Source organism: Grammomys surdaster, unplaced genomic scaffold (assembly GCF_004785775.1).
Source record: "Grammomys surdaster isolate TR1022 unplaced genomic scaffold, NIH_TR_1.0 125941, whole genome shotgun sequence".
Lineage (NCBI taxonomy): Eukaryota > Metazoa > Chordata > Mammalia > Rodentia > Muridae > Grammomys > Grammomys surdaster.
The window spans coordinates 272,944-277,923 of record NW_021620763.1 but is presented as its reverse complement, the minus strand read 5'-3'; the positions used below and the strand labels follow the sequence as shown (position 1 = coordinate 277,923).

The 4,980-nt window shown below is 46.9% G+C and overlaps 1 pseudogene; it reads right to left on the bottom strand.

The window, feature by feature from the left end:
- Window positions 1-3,506: 3,506 nt before the first annotated feature.
- On the bottom strand, window positions 3,507-4,022 carry LOC114608904 (annotated as a pseudogene).
- Window positions 4,023-4,980: the final 958 nt, after the last annotated feature.

Genomic DNA, 4,980 nt, shown 5'->3' with positions numbered 1-4,980 from the left:
TTCCTTCACAACACAGCCAGTCCTGTCTGTGCTCCTGTTACAATTGGCTCCACAGTCCTCCCCTCTCTCCTTACTTAGCTTTATCCTCAGCCCACTCCAGCTTGATACTCCCTCTCTCTTTTCACACCAGCTGCCTCACAGCATGGGACTCACGTGAACCATCTGAGAAGTTGTGTTCATCAAACAGATCGCTGGGAGCTGTCCCCTACAAGAACTTGGAGGTGGTGTGGGGGCATTTGCATTTTTAATTATTTCTTGTTTAGAGTTCAAGAAATGCTGACCTATATCCTCCCTAACCCCAATTGGAGTCCCAAACTTAATATTTCAGTTTGTTATTTTAGACAGGGAAGGCAGCCATAGAAGGGACCCAACAATGACATATTTGGCTTGTACCTGATGGCACAGGCAAAGTCTTTAGGAATTTTGCTGATTGGCTGTCAACCCTTTGGTAGCTTGAAAGTTGTGGCGAGAATATTTATAAGAGAGAATTCACTAAATACTGCAAATATAAGGACTTAAAAATTTACAGGTTTAAGCATGGCACTGGACACCTAGTATAATCTAGCTTAGCGAGAACTGTTGACAAAAGCACAGAGGTCCAGAGAAGTCCTGTTAGCTGTCTCGCAGTAGGCAAGGAAGGTACTGCCTATCCACGAAGGACCATTCTTGTGCCTGGTGGAAGATTAGTTTGCAAAGATACCTCTGCCTGCCACTCTTAAAATCAACTGAGATTTTTTGCTTATAGCTATCATGGGTGACTCCTTCAAGAAGAAGGGAAATATGATTGGAGTCTTCATTGAGTTCTCAGCATTGGTAGGAAGACTGGGAAAATGGACTCAAGGGAGGACTGAGCTAGGCTCACCTGGAGGTCACGGAATAGTAAATAGCAGGGGGCACCCAGGAAGATTAGAAAGATGCTCCTGTGCAAGTTGGACCAATCCCCCCCCTTCTCTCTCTCTTTCTCCCTCCCTCCCTCCCTCCCTCCCTCCCTCCCTCCCTCCCTCCCTCCCTTCCTCCCTCCCCCCTCTTCATGCCCTCTGTACAATTCATAACAAGTTTTCTAGGCTGGTCTTCTTCAACTCACTATGTGCTCAAGTGTGCTGGCTAGTTTATGTCAACATGACCCAAGCCAGAGTCATTTGGGAAGAAATCTCAATTGAGAAAATGCCCCCATCAGACTGGCAGGCAGGCAAAGCCTTGGTGCATTTTCTTAATGATTAGTGTGAGAAGGCCCAGGTCACTGTGAGAAGTGGCGCCCATGAGCTGGTGGTCCTGGGTGCTATAAGAAAGCAGGCTAAGCAAGGCCTGAAGGACAAGCAAGCCAGGACACAGCACTCCCTCATGGCCTCTGCATCAGCTCCTGCCTCTTCATTCTTGTCCTGTTTGAATTCCTGCCCCAACTGCCATTGATGGAGGCTTGTGATGTGGAAGAGTAATCTGAAAGAACAATGGGAACCTAAAGATGCCAAAGATGATCTTGAACTCTTGATCCATCCTCCTCTACTTCAAAAATTCTGGGTTATAGGCCTTGCCCACCACGCCCAGATCCCAGTCTTTTCCTAGTGTTGCTTCACTTGGATCAAAATTAGAAGCACTCATTGAAAGTAGTCTGACTTCTCTTGAGCCTCACACTCAGTCTTAGGGTGAGCAGGGTGCACATACTGACAGCCCCAAGTCGACCTAGACCTTGACTGGTCCCTGAGAGAAGAAGGGAAGAACTTGGTAAGTTTCCAGACATGTCCTGTTCACCTCCTTAGGATCTTTCCCCAGAAAGTTGGTATTCATCTCCCATGATCCAATGTACAAGAAAGAAAGGATGAGCAGATGGATAACCCACTGGGCCATATCCATCGACGTGTGGGGAATGGTGGCGCTGACTACAGAGTCAGGCTCTGGTCCCTGGCCCGTTTCTGCCTTTCTCTGCTCATGAAGCACCCACTCCATCTCTGTTCGTGCATGTGCTGTGCTTCCTGCCTCATTGTGGCATTTACCTTTATTTTAATTTTTTCAATCATCCAGGACTTTTCCAGGAAAATTCTATTTCATCACTTGCTACGCCCTGTCTCAGAGGAATGCTATGCCCTTTTTCAGCCTCCCTGGTGGTTAGGGGTACAACACAGGTGAATACCGCACATGCTTATATGAGGAACTCCAAACCTGAAGCTAGTGACGTGGAATGGTGGGAGCCAGGAGAAGCACCTCCCGGCAAAGGGGTCTCTTGCCTTCTTGGGAAGGGAAGGTAGTGTTTTCAGCAGAAAAACAAATGAATGAACATTACCTAAGTCACAAAATTGCCAGAGAACGATGCATCTAGGAATAACAGACCCCTACTCCAGATACTTTGGAGAACTAATCTAGAAGAGACCATGCTGGCTCTACTCTCCGCTCAGGCATGCACTTGAGCCAGTGACCTGTTGAGGACCCTGCTTAAAATTCTGCCTGGAGCTGGTCTCTGGGCTTTGTCACTGGGAGTCTGTAGTCTGGAACATCTTAGATAAGCAGGGGCTCCAGCTTGTTTTCTACTATTCCCTGAACAGTGCACAACATCTGAGAAGTGTCTGTATTCATGTTTGTTGAAGAAACAAATGAGTTCTCTTTGAAGAGGCTTATCGGTGATGCTCGACTTTAGCAGCTATAGGCTATTAGCTGTCATTGAAGAACTGAACATACTGCTGGTGCTGCTTTAGTCAGAACTATGAGTCTTATTATTGCCTTCTTTCCTTTCTTTTTGTATTAGAGGGGTCCAGGAGATGAGATAGTATCTGGCAATGTAGCCTGACCTCAAACTCTGTCCTCCTGCCTCAACCTCCTGAATGCTGGATTTATAAGCATGTACTACCAGGTCCAGGCCCTGAATCTTCCTTTAAGTAACTTAAGACTATTCCAAGAGAAATAATGAGCGGATGGAGCTGACGGTAGAGCTCAGTGGTAGAGCTATCACCGGCTACACACTGGGCCCTGGGCTTGATCTCTAGCACCATAGAAACAAAAGGAGACAAAAAAATATTGGATACTGTCTTAGGGTTTCCATTGCTGTGAAGAGACACCATGACCACAGCAACTCTTATAAAGGACAACATTTAATTGGAGCTGGCTTACAGGTTCAGAGGTTCAGTCCATTATCATTATGGTGGGAACATGGCAGCATCCAGGCAGACATCGAACTGGGGGAGCTGAGAGTTCTACCTCTTGTTCTGAAGGCAGCTAAGAGAAGACTGGCTCCCATGTGGTTAAGAGGAGGGTCTCATTGCCCAACCCCACAGTGACACACTTCCTCCAACAAGGCCAAACCCCCTAATAGTGCCACTTCCTGGGCCAAGTATATTCAAGCCACTACAGATACAATATAAACTCTTTTTTTTTTTTTAACTAAAACAGCTGACCATTTTATTTTCACGTTTCACAATGTAAGTGAAAACAGCCCTTTTTGTATCACTTCTCCCTCCAAAAGTATCCTCTCTGTTAGGAAGGAAGTTCCTTGCCATGCGTCTAGTAAGCACTCAGGCTCAGCACCAAGATCTCCTGGTGAAACAGCACAATACAAAACGATGAAGAGCGCTCATGCCGGGCCGCGTGGGCACCATCATCGGGCGGGCAGGAGGTCTCATCATGGGAGGCCCGGGCATCATGGGCATGTGGCCTCCCATGGGCGGTCTCATCCCAGGAGCTGGTCCCACAGGCATCATCCCAGGAGGAGGGGGGCCCATCATTGGCATCATGGGAGGGCCTCCCATGGTGGGTGCAGGCATCATGCCAGGCTGAGGAGGACCCAGGAGACTGGGGGGAGGCGGGATCATGGCCCCTGCAGGCGGAGGAGCAGAGAACGGAGCCGGAGGGATCTTTCCTTGTTGGAATGCAGCCGTTGTTTTGTCAATCAGGCTCTGGGCCTGCTCTTCCATCCATTTCTGGTAATAGTCTTTCACATTCTCTTTGTGTTTCCGACCACTGCAGTGTGTCTTCCTCACAGACAGGGAATCGTGGGTAAGATACGTATCACAGTAGTCACAATAAAACTTAGGCATGATGCTCACAGGCCGTTGGCTACCCAGGTCATATAAAGCCTTTTTAATAAATTTGTAAGTATCTATTTATAAATTTATATGTATTTATATATTTATAATTTACAAATATACAGTATTTGGCAGGTCAGAGGACAACTCTTGGTTGTTGGTTCTTTTCTGCCACCTTATGGAATCAGAGGATAAACTCAGGTCATCGGGCCAGTGTGCAGGTAGCTCATTGAATCATCCTGACAGTCCTCTAAGATTATTTTAATTGCTTGAATTTTCCATAAGGCTTGAAATTTCATTTCAGGTTTGAAAAATCCCATTATGCTCTTGTGTCCTGTTCATTTCATCATAATAATGGAAGGATTAAGTGAATTTTACCGCCAAAAATGTGAATGGAGACAGTAATAATACAATACAGGCCCCTGTGTTTCATCTTCTTAGGAGGCTATGGATGTGGTTTCCTTTTGTGATAGGAGTCTTGGCTAGCATCAGAACAGAGTGATGGGGGCTTTGACTTCAGGAAATAATTGGAAGAGTCTTGTCTTATTTTTTTCAAGGTCAAGACAGAAAATATGGGTCAAATGATAAGGCCTCAGATGGATAGGACAGGGAGAGATGGCTAGCTGTCCAAGAAAGTACTGAGTCTCTTTCTTTCATAGGCCAGGCCTACAGTCACAGCTGCACTGTTTCCCACCTTCCACACAGGCAGATGTTCTTCCTGGAGGGTAAACACAAGTGATGGGTGTTACCTCCGGGCCAGCCCAGCAGCCTCCCACACCTTCTTCTCCAGAATCTCCCTCTTCCTACTGCATCCAATGTGCTCAGATCAACTTAGGAAGCCATGTGCTGGGCCCAGAAGAGCCGATATCAACCTAGGTCCCTGGCTGAAGGTGAAGAGCTGGCTTCACAGCCTCCTCCTGACTTGGGACCTGTCTATAGTTGCTGCTGCAAATTGATCGCTCTACAGTGA